We start from the raw sequence: 21,354 nt of genomic DNA on the forward strand, positions 1-21,354 counted from the left end.
CCTTACATTTTTGTGACACTTTTTTTATTAAATTAAATGGGTAACTACATTAATTAATTCAGCATGTGGCTTTCAGCAGCAGTCCCATGGTCACAGAGGTTTTTCTCTGTATTAACATAGCTATGTTTAAAGTTAAGCCATCTCATCAATGTATAGAGCAATATCCTGTATAATTTAGAGGAGAATAGAAATGGCCCCAAAGCCTACCAAAAGAAAAACCCACAAGCCCTACAATCTGTTCATAGCCCAACACCCAACAACCTTGTAAACTGGTGTCACTTTGAGGTCTACTGGTAGCAGCTTCCCTTCAGCTTTGAAAAATGCAGAAATCCTAAGGCTAGGATGCAGCTCTCTGAGCACTGAGGCAGGAGCATGCTTACAGGAACAAACAATACAGAGTATGCCTGTATGGTCTGCTGACCAGATTTGTTATCTATGATTTGGTGTAGTGTGAAAGGTGAAGTCCATGTTCTGACGTGAACTGAAGGGAGAGCTAAAACCATATTGAAAATCATCTGCTAAAGCAGATTTTTTTACCTCCAGCTGCAGCCTAGGCAAAAGATGTTCAAAGGCGGAGAAGCCACATATGCCTACGTGCTGGCCTTGATTCAGTGTGGCAGGTAGGTGGTAGATAGCTCAGAAATTCTGCCACGGTGAATTATTTAAGATTATTTTAGAGTGCACCTGTAAAGGTCTGGGATAGCAGAAGTCTCAGGTGTGTCCTTGCCATGTGCCTCCTAGAAATCCCCCGCATCCTAGAAGAACTGGCTGGCTGAAAGATTTATAAAAGCCCCTGTTCTGTACTGCATCTGCTGTTCTCAGTGAGAGCAACTGTGCTGCTCATATTCTCTGTGGTAGGGCCCACTGGGAGTCTACAGGAAAATCCTGCCTTCCCCCAGCTAGTAATGAGTAAATGCTGGAGGCACTTTCCTGTATGTATCGAAGCTATGTCTTTTGAAGCTGAAGCTCCCACAGCGTATAAAGGCTGTATCCCTCCCTTTGATGCCAAATGAAGGCCAGGGTCACTGTATTTGACCTTAGTAACTCAAGGTTTGAAATGGAACAAAAAAGCATCAGTAGCCACTAGAAGTAGCTCATGAGGTCTGATCTTGTATACTGCAATACTCCATGACAGGAGCTTCCAGCTTTCCCAGAGCAAGAAGAGCACGACACAGAGCGAGAGCAATCTCATCTCTTCATAACAGAGGACTAGGACATGCCTACTGTAGAGCAACTCAGGCATAAAGATCTCCTCTCACCCCATTTCTAAATCCCTCTAGTGAGATGAAATTGCAGCTACTGCTCTAGTAACAGAATGTCTAGAGCCATCTAGCAAAATTAAGATTAATGGGATTTGCAACTTTTCACAAAGGAAATGTTCATCAGCCAAACTCCAGGGTGTTTCTAAATTATTTTACGTGAGAGAGGCCTGTAAAGGCCTCCCTTCTCCACCTTCTGGCATAGTAACCTAGCAATACTGACTTTCACTTCTTCAGTCAAATCATTCTTATTTAGGTGATGATGCCTCCCTGGGCTGTGGCATTATGCCATCCAATTTTCCATAAGCCAGCCTGCAGACACAAAGTGTCTGGATTACTGGCCAAGTGTTGAACAGGGAGAAAATCAGCAGGTCTAATGTTGAAATTATTGATATTGTTTTAAAGTGGTTTAGTAAATACAGTGGAATCAGCCTTGTCATCTTAGAGTAATCAAAGCAATCATTAAGGCTTAATAAAGTTGAGCAATTATCTTTTGTTCTAATATTCTAAAATAATTATTCTTGTTGCAATTTTAGCTCCTTGAGAGTACCTGAGAGTATAAAATCTAGGCAGAAGTGAAAAGTGTTGGGTTTGAATCCAGTGCTGCATCCCACCCACACTGTCTCCTAGACTTTGTGCCTATGTGCCTTTTATTCCTGCTCAGACTGTCTTGTAATACTGAAGGTTTCATGCTCATTCTTAGATAGTCCAGCATCTCAGCTCTTACCAACCTCCATCAAACCATGTATCCTCATACTCTGCCATTGGCAGCTGTCCAATACTCAGTGTTTCTGGGAAACATGACAGTCCCATGATGCACGCGGTGATGCAAGGTGCAAAGCTGCACAGAGGCATGCAGATGTGGAAGATAGCTGAGTGCCACCTAGAGTGTAGACTAATGCAGATCTTCTCATTTATTTTGTCTGGCAGGTGTTCACTTCCAAGTGTTGATAAAACTTGGAACAGCTTCCTGCCCAGAAGAGTATAGAGCTGTGCACCTTGATTCTTGGGCACAGCAGGTGGTAACAGTGACTGTTGTAGTGTGTTCAATGGTTAGATGTTTCCAGAGCCTCAGGTTGCTGCTTTGCTTGGCTGACTCTCTCTTCATGAATATTTACATTTAAAAGAGATTTATTCAGAGGAGGGAAAATATGACACAGATATCCATGGCCATGAGAAGAAAGGAGCTTAAAAGCAGGTCCTTATTTCTGTATGCAAAGGCACCAATAAAAAGACTCAGCAGGACAGTCATCATATCTGTGTACTAAATAAAAGGCATTTACTGTGAGCTGAGAGCACATCAAGTTGCTTCAGTTCATCTGATATACATTAACTCATTAAGCTGTAGTAACTAATTTGCTTGCATTTGTTTCTCCAAGCCCTAAATTAGAGCCTTTCAAACTGTGTTAATGCCATCCTTTCTTTTCTCTTGCACAGAAGGACGGGCTAAGACACTGATTTATCAGAGACAGGAAAAACATTCTTGGTTAAAAGTCCAACAGTTAAAAAGTACATATTGGACCCCTGCTAGGCATTTCAGCTTTTTCTCAGCCCAAATAGGAATTGAGTTAGTGAGAAATTTTGGTCACGGGGACAAAATACACCTTTCAAGTGCTTCTAGCTGTGTTTCATATTATCCTTGGTGATGGATAATGAGACGATGTCCCTGTATCTATTCTGCTCTCAGGGAGATTTCCGCCAGAAGGAATCTCATGTGTTTTCTTTGTGCCCAGGCTGAAACTGTATTTCATGTAAGGAGTCTGCCAGTTAGGTGAGCTTTTTAACAGGGAAAGGCTGCACTGTGTTTACCAAGTCGTGGATACCAGGCACCTTGGTAAAAAGCAGCCAGCTTATTGCTCCCCAGCACCCCAGAGTAAGCAAGTCAGGCATACGTCTGGACCTTGGGGTAAGAATCAGTGTTAAAATAATGAGTGCAGTTTCTTTGATAATAGTTGTAACATGCTGAGGCTAAGAAGTGACTGAAAAGCAGGTGAAGTGGCTCATCCAGACCCCGTCTCAGCCATTCTGTTATGTGCTGTCACAGAGGCACCAGCCTGACCGGGTGTTATTAACCACTTACTTAAAGTTCTTTTCTGGCACTGGTTGGAAGTGAGTCAGAACTCAGTTGCCCTCCTTTGAGTGAAACGGAAAACGTATATGTGGAGAAAACAGGCACAGCCTACTGGCAGCTGTTTTCGTTTTATTTCCTGATGGCTCCACAGAAATTGGACTGCCTCTGAGAGGGCTTGGCTTTAAATCGTCTTGGAAAGATGCTCTAAATCCCTAAATTGGACAGTCAGATGTATCTCTTTTACCCAGGTCAATCAGAGACTCAAATATGAGGTGTCTTTCTTTGAGAGCTGTGCATCCACTCTGCCATTCCAAGATTATTTCATGTTCATGGTGTTGCACTGATAATGCAGAAACATACTACTCTTTGACAGGGAGTATGTGATCCTTAATCCTTAGCCAGTGTACCTTGCTTTCCAGAAGGAAGGGGGCATCTTTACAGGTGTGAAATTCCTTTTGGGGGGAAATTGATGCTTGAAATTTCAGACCTTTGTGTTGATACAGAAATAAAGCCCATCCTTCTAGTTCATACAGGGAATTAAGCTGCACTAAAATGATTCATAGTTAGCTAGCTTTCAGACTACTGATGAGTTAGGTTCATATTCAGAAATCATTGGATTCAGAGTGAAAGTCCCTTCAACTAGCCTCTGAATGCATGCAGTTCTGCAGTTTCCGTGTCTAAATATTTGCCATTTCCACTCAGGGATGCCGACACGGCATTAACTTTCTGCATACATTTTGTGAAAAGGCAGTTTGGGGAAATCCTTTTGCTGGCTTATTCTCAGTTATAGAACTGAACATCCCAGTGCTGAGGCTTGAATCGGCATGATAAAGTTCTAGGTGCATTGTTCCTACACATTTTTTTTTTTACTTTGAACTGTGTGTGACAGCTAACTAGCTGAAGAGTAAAATCTGCTCCCAAGCAGTATTAGGTACTGCTTTTCATTTTCAAATGTAGGGAAAGGCAGAAAAGACCAGCTGAATATGGTAGCCCGAGATTAGAATTTAGCAAGTCTCTCAGTGCATATTCAGAGAGCGGATTTGCTGGGTAGCTCATATCTTTGTACCTAGATTTTCCCAGTACGATGAGAGAAACACCTGGCAGCTCCTATAGTTCTGACTTTGATGCTGTCCAGCACATTTTGCTTTCTTTTCTCTCAACAGGAGACAGAATATTTTGTTAAACCAAGATAACTATTTTACTTTGTTTACATCCACTGGGAGGTGGGTAGAAAATCCACACACACTCAGCAGGAGCAGCAGATTGCCCCTCCCACCCCCCAATTATAAAATGGAAATAATCTTGACCCCCATAGATGAGTGACTGCTTATGCAAAGTGCCTGAAATTCCTTGGCCAGGCAATAATAAAAAGATAAAATAAAAGCTTTTCCGCTCTTCTCTCAGAACTGCACCCTGTGAGTTCTCCTGTCTTTTCAAGAAGCGGACACAGCTCTGTGTGATGACAGAGAATTTACTCAAGCATTTCTGTAAGAATAGAGACAACTGGACTAGGAGTTGCATGCCTAACATTTGTATTCTAGGAAGAGATGAGAAGAGAGCGAGCTTAGGAGTGCTCCCAGTCCCCGCCTCTTCCTATATCCTGAGCCTCCATATAGTAGTGTCTGTTTATTTGACACAATCCAGAAAATGTAAACAGTTAGTTTAAAATTAGATAGAAAACCTCTAGGGGAATGGTGAAATAGAAACACTGTAGACGTTTGGGCTTTATGATATATGTTCACTTAGTAAAGAAGGCACTAAGATGAATGAGATGTCTTGTTTTTCACTAAACATATGTGAGTAACATGATGAAGTGATACGAGCATAATGTGCCACTTGCCAGCAGTTTGCAGAGACTACATGCTCCAGTATGCCATGCAGCTGATAATTTTCATCTAAGGGACGTGTTGCACCCTGGCTCATGTGGTCTATTAAAGCCACTTTTTTGTACGATGGCTGTTTTAGATCTCCAGCTGCTAGAAATACTTTGATGACTGTAAAAGCCCCAGGAAAGAAGAGCTGCTTTAGCCCTGACCTTTTCCTTCTGGGGGAAATTTCTTTCCTATCTCTAGATGCTATTGCAGGGTAGTGCTTGTGAAGCAAGGACTCTGAAGCTGAGAAGCTGGCCCTGGAATTGAGGTGAAGTCTTGGTCACACAGCTTTTTTTCCGTATATTAGTATTACCAGGGCCATCCTCACTGGTTGCTAGGTGATGTTTTCATTAGGTGAAGTCATAATCTTCTGTGAGGAGTGGCCTGAGCAGCGAACCTTTGAGAGAAAAAGCAAGAGCCAAGGAAACTGCGCTCAAGAGATGATGAAGCCAGTGGAGCAAAGCAAGCGGGAGACAAGAGGAATATGCTAGTATCATGAAGGGAATGACGGCCGGAAAACTTTTTCAAGTTGCATGGAATCAGATGTGGCAGGATGATCACAGGTGTACCAGAAGAGATGCCTGAAAACTTACTGAAATTTGAACCTTGGATTCCTGGTGGGTACATTCTTCCACATGACCTTACACTTCAACCCTACTTCTTTCTAGCCAATTTTGTTTCCACCCCTCAGAAATCATCACACCCCTATAATCGTCACACCATGGCAGGATGATTTCTCTGTCCCTCTGCATCGTGCTCATCTCTTGGCTGGTGCTTCAACTGTAAGATCCTTGGGCTAGGGGCAATGGTACTGATCAGTGTTATACAGCAAAGAGGATCCCCATCTTCAACTTTAAGACCTCTAAAGGATACAGCAGTTATGAGGAACAGACTAATCCAAACTCCCTGTCACTCCGCATCTCCTTATCTAACCACTGGGATCTACCACATTGACCCCAAAGACCTTATCACCTTCAAATGGAAATTCATAAGAAGAGCAACCCAAGTGTAATTCGTAAGCTGAATGTACGTAGAAGAGCAACACTGGCAAGACCGAACAGCCTGTTAGACTGTGGCCATGCAGGTAATGAGAAGGGAAGCAAACCTGGCCTCTTTGAAATTCTCTTATGATCTTCTCCCTGCTCCAAGCTCCATAAAGGCAATGGTGTGTTAGTGGCAAGGAAACAGTAAATCACTGATTTGCTACTTCCATTCCACCCTCAGCTACAGGCTGCAGCAATCAGGCCCCTGGGAATTCAGGCTTCTTCTTCAGCTCAGCTGGAAGGATTAATGCAGGAGGCTTGAGGGGGTTCCGCTTCAAATCCCAGCTCCTTTGCCTCTTTAATTACTTCCATGTGTATTTATGCAAGGCTGCATGTTGTCTGGGGTCTGCAGGTGGCATAGTGACCTCTGGGCTATAGGTGGGGTTTCCATGCTTTACCATATGTTATAAGAATGAACCATGCAGTTATAAGGCAATTGTAAGTATCCACAGCCAAGCATCCTTTCTCTCTCTGTACAGTAAGTGATGGATTCTGTTTCTCTACCCTCACTTCTCCCTTTATGCTTTCTCCAGCTGTGACAGAAGAAGTAATTTCTGGCCTTAGTTTATAATGTTTAATTGAAAAGAAAAACCTTCATGCAAAGACAGCTTGTTTCTACAGCTTTGATGCTGGTACCTGTAGGAAATAGGTGAGTTGGAAGTGCATTCTGGATAACAAAATGTAAATGAGCAACTTCAAGCATTCTTCTGAGTTTCTCAAATCTCAGAATCAGTAGAGCTAGATCAATGTATTTTCCCAATGAATTCCATTGCATCTGGTGCACTTGCACTGCTGATTGATTGTACTGCTTTTTCCAGATCCTTCAGAAGGCCTTTCCAGAAGTCTCCTCAGATGTACTTTAGTCTGTTCTCAGTGAGGCAGCTGCACTGCTGTGCAAATACTCTGCAGGAAGTGCTTGCAGGGAAAAAGAAGCAGCAGTGGGTGCAAAGATCTGCCCATCAGCATTCCTAGGGAGCACCCTGCCACTGAGGTGGAGTCTATGCTTGCAACAACTTCCTTGCAAGTTGATGGCAGTTCTTTACTTTGAATGTAATCCCCCTTTGGTTCTTGTCCTTGACTTTCGCATTCTTTTGACTGAAAAGAAAATGAAATAATGTCTGGTATTTTAGAGAATATGGAAAACTTGTCCAGGGCTTTTGGGGCAAAGGAAGTGGCTCAAAAGAATGGCTAGTTTCAGAAGTTTGGACTGTTTAATACTGGTTCCAGTGGGGTGACTCACATCCACTGGTCAGGGATATGTACATCCTGCCTTACATTCAGGCTGCCTGGAACAAAAAACATGGGAATCTCTTATCTGTCTTTTTCAGTAGTTTCTTCAAATACGTTCTGCTTAAATCTCTGGTCTAGCTTTGGAGAGTTTCTTGTTTTAAAGTTTTGCTAAACCCACCTAAAAAGTATGAGATATACATTGAAAACAGCTGTATAAAGGCTATACAAAGTGAGGAGATTCACTGGCTTTGAATCTTCTTGGAATGAGTACTTGCCCCTGGCTCCTATTTGCTTCCTGCAGTAAGTACCAACAAGAAGGACAGGACTGACTGAGAAGCCATTGCCCACTGTGGCAGGAGAGACTAGCCTCAGTGGGTATTGCCACAGGAGAGGCTTGGCTCTAATGCCCTGCTGTCTGAAGGATCACAGTGGGGAAGCCTCTTGGGATGGGCTGTGTGAGGGAAACCTAATTTTGTATTTTTGCTGTCTGGTCAGCCCTGACTCTTGTAGCCAGTTGTAGTCCTGGCTTGACATCCCTGTATGTGTCACTGCTGCTGGCCCTTTAACGTGTCTCTGTAACGTGTCCTGACTGTGCTACACAAAGGCTGTCTTCAGGCAAAGCACTATCCCTCCAGACCCTGAGACAGTATTGCTCAAGTGCTTCTCACGCTTGCCGTGTCTCTAATTCCCTTATGCCAGGCTTTTCTTGTGAACCACCAGAAGCTACCTAAAGGGCGCTGTCTGACCTATGCTATTCTCCACTTGTGCCCCAAAGCAAAAGGGAACCTGGATCTCTGAGTCATTGGCCTTTTCCACTGCTCCCCCAACATATCTCTGCTGCTGCCTGTTGGGTAGAACCAGTCCTGTTTGGCTTTTTTCTGTCTCTGTGCCCATGTTCTGGTATGGGTCACCCCAGGTCTCTGCTGGCTGACAGAAGATGGGGTGTGGGATTGACGCCCGAATAGCTATCAGGAGAGTCTAGCAGCTTCTGGCAACCTAGCCTTGCTGCTTGGCCAGCAGTGCCAAAGCAGGGCTCCCAAGCAAGGGTCTGTGCTGTATGAGGACAAGCATAGGTGCAGCATCTATGGCCATGCTGATCTGCCACCTGGATGGCTTTCTTCTCCTCATCATAGCTGTGTTCTTCCTTTGGGCAAGTCAGGTGGGAAATCCTCCTGCCGTGTGGGATTTCTTCTTGCTGGTAGGCATCCGATGACTGGTGTGGCAGATTGGTAGGCCCCATAAATGTGAATGTTGACTGCCTTACCTCAAGCAGGAAAGAAAACTGCTTCCTGCGTCTTCATCTATGGGGTGGTTGAAGTGATTCAGAGCCCTCCAGGCAAGGTGATGTGGACTCTGCCATACTGGTCTACAGCAGTGCTTTAACTAGTGCAGGTTGTCCAGACTGCATGTGATGGTACTGTGCTCATCTGTGAGGGGGGAGAAATGGTACAGGTCAAGGTCACATAAACTTTCTTCTCTAGGACTCCACCTGAGGCACTCTCCCAATTTCCCTGAGGGCTAAGCAGTGCGGACAGTCAGAAAAAGTGACCCAGAGAGCACTGTCAGGGACACTGTTTCAGGCCATTCGATACAGTCCTTGATCACTAGTAGTCTGTTCTGCAGGGAGTCAGACTCTCCTCTTGCAGGCCAGATGGGATCCTGATGATTCCCTGATTGTATTTGTGGGTAGGCTGAGTTGGAGGGAGCATGTGCAGAGGACAGTGTCTGAGTGAATTAGGGCCATTTCAATCCATTTGTTTTCAAATACACCATGTTTGGTTTGGGCCATGTGGGGTTTGTTTGATAAAGGAAGAACCGTTCTAATTGAATTCACTGGGTCAACAGCAGTTCACCCAGGGGGAAGGGCAAGGACTTTGCCAGAGGGATCCGCTATCAGGCAGGAAACTGTAAGAGCTTGGCCTTTTATCCTGGTAAACTCATGGGTCCTGATCCCACAGTCAGCCTCACATGACAGTGGGAAGCCCACTGCCTAAAAAACTCTCTGCATCCTAAAGGCCTGATGCAGGAAGGAAAAAATGAACTCAGGCTGTGTCTCCGAGCTGTTAGTCCCGTTCACTGCTGGTAAGCAAAGGACTTACCCTGGCTGAAGAAGCACTTAACCGTTTCAGAGCCAGTCTCTCCTAATTGCAAACCTTATCAAAAGAGGTCTGGTAAGCACCAGCAGCTCCACTTCCAGGCTCCATTAGCACAAAGGCTCTGTATCCCTGGTAGAACTGTGGAGATTGTGAGCCACTGAATGTAAAAAATTTAGGCAAATGGGGAAGAGAAAAGGTGATTGTGTCTGTACCACACAGTAAAGATGGGATCACTACTACTAGAGGCAAGAGGTGATGAAAAATTATTAAAAAAAAATCAATGAGAAGGGATGCTTTCATTTTCTATTGGAAATTGCCACGGGCGACATTCAAGGGCAAAATCTATAGCTGTGTGTGTGCGTTCTAGTGGGGAATATTCCATCTGTCCCAGTAACCTCTTTTAATAAACTTCACTGGCTTCAGGGGAGGCTGGTAGTGTGGACTGAGCACGGCTCTAGTCTGATGTGATTGCCCTACAAATGGGAGGCGAACGGAGGAGCAACGGGGAGTCCCTAATTACTTCCCCAGAATATAAATCTATGATTGCTTTGACAGCTTCTGGAGCTGAGAGCAGTATCTCCCTGCCTGACACACCTCATGTCAAAGAACAGCTGGCTATAATCCCACCTCCATCAACAACACTAGCAATGCTCTGGGAGAGAGAGGAGAAGCAGGAACACATGAACAGCGTGACACTTAATGGGGAGATTGCTTCTTACAACCAGAGGCTCTGAGACTACCTGGATTTCAGCAAATAAGTGTGCCTTTCCTCCCCAGCCTGTGATTTGTGCTCTTTAGCTAAGGCCTGCTGTATGTAGAGAGGATGTCTTGTTATTGTAATGTCACACTAAGATGTGAGGATACTGGTCACCCATTAAATGGTGACTCAGCCTCATTAAAGTGGTGGATTCATCTTCAGGACAAATCCTGGAAGGTAGCAAGTCTTAAGTCCATACTCTTTTCCTTCTCCATAATTGCCCGTTATAGGGATCCTGTTAAAGGAAGTAAGCTTTAATGAATATGCTTGACTGATGAGGAAACCCATTGTGAATAGAAAACAACATTTCTTTCTGCCACTTTGGCAGCTGTTCTATCTTTCTCATGTACACTGGTGTATTCAAGTGCAAATCTACAGGTAGGGATAAATTGCTTTATCTTAGGTTCAAGCAGTATGTTATGACAAAGCATTTATATCACCTGACCCTGTCTGCAAGGCATTGTTGAGGCAGAACTGCTATATGTGCAGCAATATGCTGGTATAGATATAGCCCAGTAGCGATCATGATGAGAAAAAGTAGGAACTGGCTGGTACCTGCTGTTTGGAGAGTATTTCAGCACATTCTCTAAGAGCAGCAGTTGTTTCCAGGTGATAGGATTAATGGTTGCTGGAATCTGAGATGATGATGCTGTCGGAAAAGGGTCTTACTATTGTTCTGAAGAAACAATTCTAGAAATGGTTGCTCTTTGTATATAAACAGGAATGTTCATATCAGTGACTCAAACGTGTTTAGCTGGTTGGTTAGTGTTTCCCACAGTGGAAGAATATTGCTAAATTCACTGACCAAAACTAAACTAAACCTCTGAATTCATGCAGCCTCTTGAATTTCTATCTGAATCTCATTCTGAACTTCACATTTTGGATGCATGTCTAATATACTGGAGTTACTGTAGTCTTTACTGAAATGCAGTTTCCTTTGAGTGAATCACGGTAGAGTGGCAAAGCTATGTTAAATGACACTCTGGCAGGAAGTAAAGAGGATAATATTTCACTGAAGGAAAATTGCAGGAAGTCAGTAGAATGTCTGTTATCTTAGCTGGAGCTGGCATTTGGCCTGGTTACTAAAGATAACACTTTTTTTTTTCCCCAAGACTTGTCACTAACTGCTTTATGACCATGTATCTTGATTTACATCTCAATCAGAACACCTCCAGCTGCAGAGCATCACCAATGCCCAGGGCTGACTCAGGGCTCCTCAACATTATAGACAAAGTTGAAATTTTCAACCCCAAAGATGAAGGACTGGGGCCACGCTGCTTTTTCCATGAGCAGAGGAAGAGTAAGGGGAAGGAATGGAACTGTAATTGCAGCCTGAAGGGGAGAGCACTGGGGAACTGGACTTGCTGCAATTACTGCTGCCAGACACCAGAGAGATCAAGTAAGTGACTGCTACATCTCTTCCAAATAACCCTGACTTCTGTAGCAGCAGCAGCCACCAGCCTGCCTTTCCAGAGCTCCAGCAGAGACTAAGTAGGCAGCAGGCTGTCCCTGAATAGGCTGCTATCCTAGGCAACTCTCTGTTTTGCTTATGTCTATGACTGGCATCACACTGAAGTTGTGAGTTTTCATCCGGCTTAAAAGAAGAAAAACACCTCCAAGTGCAATTGTTTAGCTCTGTATTTACCCTACAAGTCCTACTCAGTGCTAGAACTGGGGACTGCTGCCTCAAAGAGATGTGTGCACAATATGCATGATGATCAGCTGGATGTTTCTGGTTATTTTTATCAGCAATAGGAAATGTTGATTTTAGAAATTGTTGATTATGAAGGTGTATTTTATGAGTTGTGCTTTGCCTAGCACTAAGGAAATGGCGTGCTCGTTTCACAAATGGCTGATGGGATTACCGGGGAAAGATACTTGTCAGAGACATGTGTTTACTCTATAGCTTGAAAGGCAAAAAGGTTACATCTCCAGCTGATATTCTTGTAAATCAATTTATGACTGAGTCCCTGCTGACTTTGACATGCTGTGGCATAAGCTTACAACTTCTCTTGGAGGCTGAGGGAAGCGGCCTCATTTCTACCACAAAGATCCAAAGATCTTTGGATAGACCTTAATAGCAGCCCATCTCGGACTACTGATTTCAAAGAATTCAGAACTACATGCTTTGCTGCTTTGGCATTTTATTTCACACTCCTCTTATGAACTTCTTCCCTAGTCTCCTTGAACTTTTCTCTCTCTATGTTGCCAAAACATCATGTGTGCATCTGGGAGGCATTCCAAGTTCCAGCTGCAGAAGTGGGTCACTCCTCATGCAGACACATTTGCAGGCTTTTTCAAATGCCCAGGCTCTTAGCGTAGTACTAGGAGAGCCTTAGAGGTGCAGTCCTTGCATTCAAAGTTTCACAGTATAGCCAGCCTGCATTAACTCATATTTATTCTTTCTCTGTCTGTCTGTCTACCTACAAAAAGAGATCTTGTAATGATCGCCAGCCAAAGATGAATTATTAATTTGAGATGCTGAAGGAGATTTGTGTCAGAGCCCAGCTCTGGGAGGGTGACTTGCACAGAGCTTAAAAGCATCTCTAGCTCATCTCTCTGCCTCATTCTGCATTCTGTGCCATTTCTCTCACTGCCTGAGGGCAGAATGTTTCAGAAAGTTGGAGTGGGAATATTTTTATTCATCCTGTTACATGAAGTTAATCTTGTGTAGCAAAGCAGCTGTGTAATGTTTTGTATTAAATCTCATGTCTTCCCTTGGGTGTGATTAAAATTCAGGTGAAGGGTTTCTTTAATTTTATTTTAGTTCCCCACCCCCATGCTCTCAAGGGGCCATTAGGCTTCGTTCTTAATAGCTTGCCTTCCTCTTGCCTCTTCAGGTCCTGCAGTACGCGCAACTGCACTTCTCTGACTGATGAAGGATGAAGGCTCTTTAGTGACTTGTGCACAAGCGGCACATTACTGGAGCCATTTTTGGCTCAGGTGAAGGGATGGCTGCTCCCTGGCCCATTGAATAAAGCCTTGGTTGGCAAATTCCATATTTGCATGATTATATCCTTGGAACACAGCAGATCCCAGTTGGAAGGAGACCAGCTGCTCTATCAATACCCTGGGCTTCCCAAAAATATTGCTTCATTTCAGTGGCTGTTTGCAACAATATCAGAGTTTCCCTTCTCATCCTTTCTAATGTGCCATTGCTTCTGCTTGTGACAGAGGTATTTGCCCCCATTCTCTCAGGTTAAAGAGAAAAGCCTCTTCTGTCTGCCTCTGACCCTCCTTACCCTACTTACTCTCTACTTGGTGTCCATATCTGTGGAAGTGAAACTAGATCACCTGGAAGACCACATGCAGGGACCTGATAGAGAATGAGTGAGAGGGTATCACAGAGGGACAATGAAGAAAAGAAAGGATTTGAGTGAAAGTCCTACAGAGACCACAACAGGGCTGGAGGCAGTGAGAGAAAGAGAGCACAGAGAATGAAGGGAGATCGAAACAGGAGAGAGACAGTGAGAAAAATACTGGGAAGGAGAAAGATGGAAACGTACAGACTGGATTACAGACTGCACATTAGGAGCTAACCTGAGGGCTTGCAGCACTTCTTCCCCTCTGCACCTCTTCTACAGCAACTGAAACTGTCCTAAAAGTGCAGAAGTGGTTTGGACAAACCCCTATTCTCATCTAAATCCCTTAGTTTTGATTCAGCTGTACTTTTCATTATTTCAGAAAAGTCTAGTTAACATTTTCTTCTCATGTTTTTAACTTTCAAAGTGATGTTTGCAATTTGTTATCGCAGCCAGGATGAGAAGTGCCAAAATACAGCATGAAAGGCTGCTCAAAGGGGCTGAGTCCAAAATGAGGAGGAGCAGGAGGCCCTGGAGCCTTTGCCAGGCTTTCCATGCTCCCCAGATTTCAGGGCTTGCTGGATTTAGCCTTTTGGTAGTCTTCAAAAGCATCTTGGGGATCTTTGAGAACAGAATCTAGATTCTGGATCCTTTTCTGAGGGTAGCTCAGAACAACAGGAAGCAAGGAGTTGCTTCTTTTTTCTTGTTTTGTAAGCTTTTTTGATAGATGTACAATAATTTAATCTCAATAAGTATCTAAGGGCTATTTAGCTGAGAGAATGTGCCCTTGGAATTATTTCATTGAAATCAGTTTAGTTAAAACAGGGGCGAAGTTGGCTCCAGCCTTCAATAAATCCACAGTTATCTCTTCCTGATAGGAAACAGCAGCTAGTAACTCACAATGTTGTTTAAAACACTCACAGCAGGAATGAATCAGATAAGGGGCTCACAGAGTTCCAACCTGTGTTCCACACTGGCCTACAAGAATCCGTATTTTTTTAATTGCAAAATAACAATATTTGTCTAACGGTCCATCTAACTCATGAGTGTCCAGCCAGCAAAAGGGGGGGTTCATTTTCAGGTAAAGAAATCTCATGTCTGAAGTAGCTGAGTGAAGCATGATCACAGGTTAGGAGTCCTAAATTCTAATGGGTTCTCCCTTTGGGGAAATCACTGCATATCCCTGAGGTTCATTTGCCCTCACTTGGAAAATTGGAAGGCTCATTAATTAGTGCCTAGTGAAGGATTCATAAGGACCGCTCATTTTATTGCCACACTTTTAAAAATAACTGAGCTGAACCTAGCATAAAATCTGCCTCAATCCCACCGCACAGCATTCAGCAATCTCACAGCTTCCATACCCAGCATAGGTGCCCTACTCACTTAAAAGTTCCTTTCTGTTGGCAGAAGAGCAGGACTCCCTTATTCACATATACAGAGAGGGACTCTTGAAACTGAGGAAAAAGAAGTGAAACTCTGTGGTTTTGTTTCTGCCCTGGCCGTATGTATGCTCGGAAGGGTGTGAATGACATGTGAAGGAAGGTCTGCAAAGAGAGGTCCTACATTTTGCTAGAGAAAGCAGTACAATTGAGAAAAACCAGAAATGTTCACAAAAATGTCCACTTTTCTACAGCTATCCCAATTAGGTTATGGTAGCATCACAATCCAGTCATTGCTTCATAACTTAATATTGGGATGTGACATCTCCATCTGTCACTAGGGATGAGTCAAGATCTTAAAAGCTACACCCCGCTCAGGGCACTGTGAACTGGATCATGAGAAAATCCGGGATCATGCTTAATGTCTAGCGACCATTTACACTGTGCAGATTCACTGTACCAGTCATAATGCTCTAAGTCTCTGACACTGTGGTTGCATTTTACAGATGTCTTGTGGTCATTTTTACACTGCCATCAGTGATTACCCCAGGGTTCGGACAGTGGACAGTGGCAGTCTCTGGATTTAATAAAATTGTATTTTATGTGACACCAGGAAAGACCAGGTCCTTCCCTGCCAAAAGTCACACGTTCAGCAATCTCTCGGTTAACCTGGTAGTGCCGATGTAAACTAACTTCTGCTGAATGGAGAATAGTTTTGCTGGATGACAGCTGGCTACCTCTTTTCACTTAAGAGCCCAGCAGGATGACTGATTTGCAGTTCTAATGACTTGCTGTTTTGCTTATCTCCTTAACCATGTTACATGTGCTTCAGAAGAATATGCCTAGATGGGACCTTTTCCCGGGTTCAAGGAAAGCTATCACCACTTTTCTGGATAGGGATCCCTCTATACATAAAGACATTAGGATCCTTTGCTTCACTTGGCTCTTTGGAGGGAGTCAGTGGAGGAGAAGGGAAGCCGTGAAATAGTTTGATGAATGGTATCAATTTACAGCCCCCAGGAGGATTCCATATGTTTTTAGCAGATGTTTAACAAGTTATGGCAACACAGCTGGCTGTGTTGAAACAAATTGCAGTGTGACCATCTAACTGTTGTTGTCAGAAGTGAAGTTTTCAACACTTGGCAGTTCCTGCCTTTCTCTATAGGTAACTGTGTCCTATGTACCTTTTCTTTATCAGAAAAAGCATGAAGAAATCTCAACTGTCCCATAAAGTGTTAACTTAATTGAAATATCTCATGGAGCAATAAACCCTGAAGCTATGTTTGTTAGCTTTCTTTTTTTCCAAGGGGAAAGGTATTTTATAAAATTGTTAGAGAATGAAAAAAGCTTCAGGATTTTAGTGTCAGCTTGAGTTTTAAAAGTGCATTTGAGCCTCCTTTCTTAGTGTTAGAAGAGAAATGCAAATGCCAAGAAGCATCAACACATTTGAGGATAGATATTTAGATGAGCAAGGCGCTTGTCTGGGATCCAGGTTCTCCTAGCTCATGTCCTGGATCTGCCACAGACCTCTAGCATTTCTTCATCATTCATTCTCTGTGCCTCAATTTCCTATTTGCACACGGGGATAATTGTCCCTCTGTATTTATCTCTCCTGTTGTATTTAGATTTCTAGGGAAAAGGGATTATCTATTTTTCAACTTTGCAGAGGATCTGGTACAACGGGGCTCTCCGTTTTGCTTGTCCTTAGCATGTGAAAATGACTAAAGAGGGTGTGGGGGGACAGGCTAAGCTTGTTTCTCTGCAAAGTTTATGAAGTACAGAAAGACCTCAATTGCAAATTTCAGAGGAAATATGAACATTGAGAAGAACTTTCTCAAAGGATGCACAGTTGGAAATCATGGGGCTTTGGCATAAGCTCCATTTTAGGAAAATTCGTTTTTTAAAAGTTGAGCAACAAACAGTGAAAATGATGTTTTCCCTTTTCCATTGAAATAACATTCAGCTTTAGATTTTGTTAATGATGGAGACATGCTTATCATCCTAAATATGTTCATTTTGCTTTAAAAGTATCCCTTCAGTGCTGAATATTAAAATTATTATAAAAACTCTTAATTGAGGTTTTTCTGGGTAGAATCCAAGGGTACATTCAATCATTGCTTCTGGAGTTTTGGTTTTAGGCACCACTGCCAGTTCTTTTGTTTAATCTCGCAATTTCAAAGCAACAAGGAGGGGGCAGGGGCAGAAAAGCATTTAGCAAAATTATATCTACTTATTTGAGTATCTTACTGAGCTTGAAGTATTGTTCGTGGACTGGTTAATCCTAAGAAGAGCATGCCTTTAGCCCTAGAAGACTGTAGTCTGTGAGCCAATGGTTTGAGAGACATAAGAAGGTTGTATGGGAAGTGACTAGTAAACACGTTTTTTCCCCCAGAAAAATACACATGAATGTTAACATGTGAGCAAGTAAATATGAAAACAAAATGGAGAAAAATCTGTAAATGGATACCCAAAATGCAGCTTAATTCTTGATTTAAAAAAAAGTTACCATGGCAAAGCTGCACAGGGCGGGTCTGCGATATTTTTTTCTCCAAAGGGTTAGTTGTTGCTTGGATAAAAGGATTGGGAAATACTGATATTGAGAAAGAAATCAAGCCATAAACATTCTAGCTTCAGTTTTCCCAGTTGAGCCTGGGAAAGCAAAACTGGGTTGAAAAACAGACTGGCAAGGTTTAAATTATGATTTTAATGATGAAGCTTGAACAAACCTCTCGCTACCAGTACATCAACTACCCCCTCATGCTGTTTTCCCAGGCCTGATGGAGGGGCCCTGGGAAAGCAGTGTAATAGCAGATGACGCAGCACACTGAGCAGTGTATCTTCAATCAGCACAGCAGGTGCCTGACACCTCAGAAAAACAAGATCACTTACTCTGGTGTCTCTATCTGGGAAGAGGTGATCAGGTTCAGACAATCAGTTTGTCGTCTTAAGCCCTTTGTGACTGAGATCGTGTTTGTTTTGCACTCTCAAAAGTGTCATTCAGTCTCATGACACAGTTAATAATACTATGTGCTCCACTGAGCACAGATTGCTCCTGGAATGTGCCATAGTTATCTGGAAAAAGACTAATATTCAGGTTCCAGCAGGCAGATGCCAGAGAGTTTCTTCTGCCCATCTGCCTAGGCAACTGCTTGGGCTGGGTGTCAGTCCAGCTCTAGGAACCACAGCCAACCTGGACTGCAGTTGGATTACTTCTTTGTATGCCTTTATAGTAAACCGAGAAAGACGTTAGTAGAACTCCGGATAGAAAATAGTAGGAGAAGAGAGGGAGAAGTCGGAAGGCAAAGGAAGCGGGAGGAAAGGCAGGGAGGACAGGGAAGGAAGCAGAAGGGAAACTGTGAAGTTGAGAACTAAGACAGGAAGTATGGACAGGGTTTATGAATACTGGGTTAGCTGTAGGGAGTTAAATTCAGGCCTGATGTAATTCTCTGGAAATCCATACAGTTACACGAGTGAGGAACCTTCCCCATTTTGTTTATATATTCCAAACATTGCAGTTTCTGCTTTGAAGACTCCAGCATATCAGAAGTGTAATGGAAGAAGGTTATTCATATAATGTAGTACTCAAGGGACAGGCTCTTCAGACAACAGGGAGAGCTGTGGCGCTAAGCCCTTCTGGAATAGTCAGGAGAAAGTAGCTTTAGTGTTTTGGGCTCTGCATGAAACTATTTCCTTGTTCTGGTTTCATTTCAGCCATTTATCATTTCTATCAGAAAACAAATAAAACATGCCCCTTGCAAGCTTATCTACAGTAAAATTGGTTTTTATCTAAGGCTGATGTTATGTTTTAAGCTCACAGAGGATATACTGTATCCTTTATATATACCGAAGAGGGTAAATCCCTTCTTTAAATGCAAAACTCAACTCAGTGCTAGCTAGGGACTCACAAAGCAGTTCCTTCATGGTAGTGGAAGCATTATAAGCGCAGGAAGCTCATTTTCAACAGTGGCCCTTAAATTGCACAGTTGGGCATGTAAGAGGACCATTGTATCTATGTGAGCATGTGGAAGATTTGAAAGCTGGGGTCACATATAGTTGACTTTTGTTCATTTACAAAACACAGTTTTATAGAATCAGGATGGAAAACAGAAAAACACATATAAGTCTTTGGGTGCATTGCCCTGTGCATTTTTCCAAAATAGTTTGAGAATAATGATGTCACTTAAAGGGGGAGGGGGAGGGGAGTTGTTGGAAAAATGTCAAGGATGTTCCTGATGGGGAATGGATGTTATCTACATAATCTGGAGCTGTTTAAAACTGTGATGGTTTGGTCAAGGCTAAGCCCCCTCAGTTTCCTAGAAACCCTCTGCATAGGATTTACGCATTAGGCCACAAGACAGGGATAGGAGTCTGGCATCTAGACAAATACACACATTTTCATGGCTTATTCACCAGGTGCACAGCAAAACTGCCTGGCACGTGGGGTCCTGGAATGGGCCGAATGCCTGTGATAGTGCAGGGGAAAAGTGTGAGGTGCAGACATTGTTGTGGAGCAGTGCAGAGCGAGGGCGAGGAGAGCACATTTCTACAGCTTTGCAGAGCCCAAATGTAACCTCTGCCTAAGAGAGCCATGATCTGCTGTTCAAGGAGTATGACAAGCCATCCTCCTGGAAAATAGCACTCGGAGACCTTTGCAAATAAATTAGATGAAGAACAAGGCTATTACCTTGCATCAAACTGTTTAATAAAGAAATGGAAATCCCCTACTCTGTGCCACAAAGACCAAGGAGAGGCAGGATCATGCTGTGACAAAAATGAATAGTGAAACAGAAATGGAAAAACACAGGCCCAAACATCATACGAAAATGTCAGATCCTTAAAATGATCACCTGTCTTAAGCAATAGACAATGAGGAAACATATGTTATAAATATGATCTGGCTTTGTAAGCTAGCTTTTCTATTACACAGAAATGGATTTGGGACCATAAATGTTAAATTCTATGTATATATCCCTATCTCTATAGCTCATTAGAAGAAGCCAGTGCCAACAAATACCTGTACCTGGGCATCCTTGTAACTGTTCATTACCAGATATATGAGGCATTAGTAGAGGTATTTGTGTTCTTGCTACTGGCACATCTTTCTCTCTGTTGCATTGCACTGTTAGACGTTCCTGTTGTCTCGTTCTTCTAACGAACTTTGAGTGTCTGGATTCCCTCCCCCCCACACACACTTTTATAGGATAATGAATAAACAGGACTTCATATCAACACAAGAACCTGTCTGCATGGAACAACTTGCAGGAGCTGGCCACTGCAAGACTGCATATTCTTTAGAGCTAGCTTTGTTATTCTTTGTGAGTTCAGTATCCAGCTTACTAACTCCCTTGCTCCTGAGGCACTGATTGTTACTGAAATACAGAACGCTTCCCTAAACTTCTTTCCCTCCACCCCACCAAGTACTTCTGTGAGCAGCAGAACCAGTGAAGTGTGATTTCCTGGGAGTTAAATGACTTGAGTTGAACTCCCACGTGGATTCCCTGATGCCTAATAAAGGTTGAACTCATAATACAGTTTTTCTATATGCAAGAGCAGCAAAAGAGACTTCTTCTACACAGTCTTCTCTTTTCCTGAAATGTGTAGTTCTGCCTATGTCAAACTTAGCTGAAATTGTTTAACAGGCTCCAGAGTTATTGGCATACACACAGAGCCAAACTGCACAAGCCTTATTTCCTTAGAAAACCAGAGGTAGGAGGGTTGGCTTTTCCTATGTCACAAACACGGGCTCTTCCATGTGCTTCGGTCTGTATTTTTGAAAGGCTTACTCATCCCACAGTGTCATTTCTTGTTTGACGTTTCGTTAACAGATCTTTGCACACGCTGAGAGCTCCCTCGCTGAGATACCTGCCAACAAGTGACCTTCCAGGATTTTTTTTTCCTCATCTCGGAGATCCCCCCTCCCGGTGCATGAGCTGTCAAGCAGGTATTACTGAGCGCGTCCTAGGGACAGGCAGCAGCCAACCCTGCTTCCTTCGGTGCCGCCGGCCGGCCGGGGGGGCGGCTCACCCCTCCGCTCGGGGGATCCCAGGCTCGGTGCCCTCGGGAAACCCTCCCAAGGGCGCTGCTCCCGCACCCCAAACGGCCGCCCCGCCTCGGAGGCGCCTTGTGCAAGGGACGAGGCTGGCCCCGCACGTTGCCTTTCGCCGAGCGGGCGGGGGGGAGGGACCGCGGCTTGAGCAGGGCCCGGGGAGGCGATGCCGCCCCGCCGGGCCGGGCCGGGCCGGGCCAAGCGGGCGGGCGGGCGGGGCCGAGCCGAGCCGAGCCGAGCCAAGCCGGGCCGGGCCAGCCGGGGGCGGAGGAGGGGGCACGGCCGGGAGGTGGAGCCGGC

The 21,354-nt window shown here is 43.8% G+C and overlaps 1 protein-coding gene across 5 annotated transcripts in view; it reads left to right on the forward strand.

Annotated features, from left to right (window-relative positions):
• The first annotated feature begins 11,485 nt into the window (after window positions 1–11,485).
• TSPAN18 (tetraspanin 18) overlaps window positions 11,486–21,354 on the forward strand; it is a 132,735-nt gene continuing 122,866 nt past the window's right edge. For 2 of the 5 annotated variants that reach the window (XM_068945572.1, XM_068945576.1), the window contains exons 1-2: window positions 11,486–11,726; window positions 20,834–20,949. The gene's annotated coding sequence lies outside the window, so the exon portion shown is untranslated. The remainder of the gene's footprint in view (window positions 11,727–20,833; window positions 20,950–21,354) is intronic. The other 3 variants (XM_068945579.1, XM_068945585.1, XM_068945583.1) reach the window with 3 other exon arrangements.

Source organism: Struthio camelus, chromosome 5 (assembly GCF_040807025.1).
Source record: "Struthio camelus isolate bStrCam1 chromosome 5, bStrCam1.hap1, whole genome shotgun sequence".
Taxonomy (NCBI): domain Eukaryota; kingdom Metazoa; phylum Chordata; class Aves; order Struthioniformes; family Struthionidae; genus Struthio; species Struthio camelus.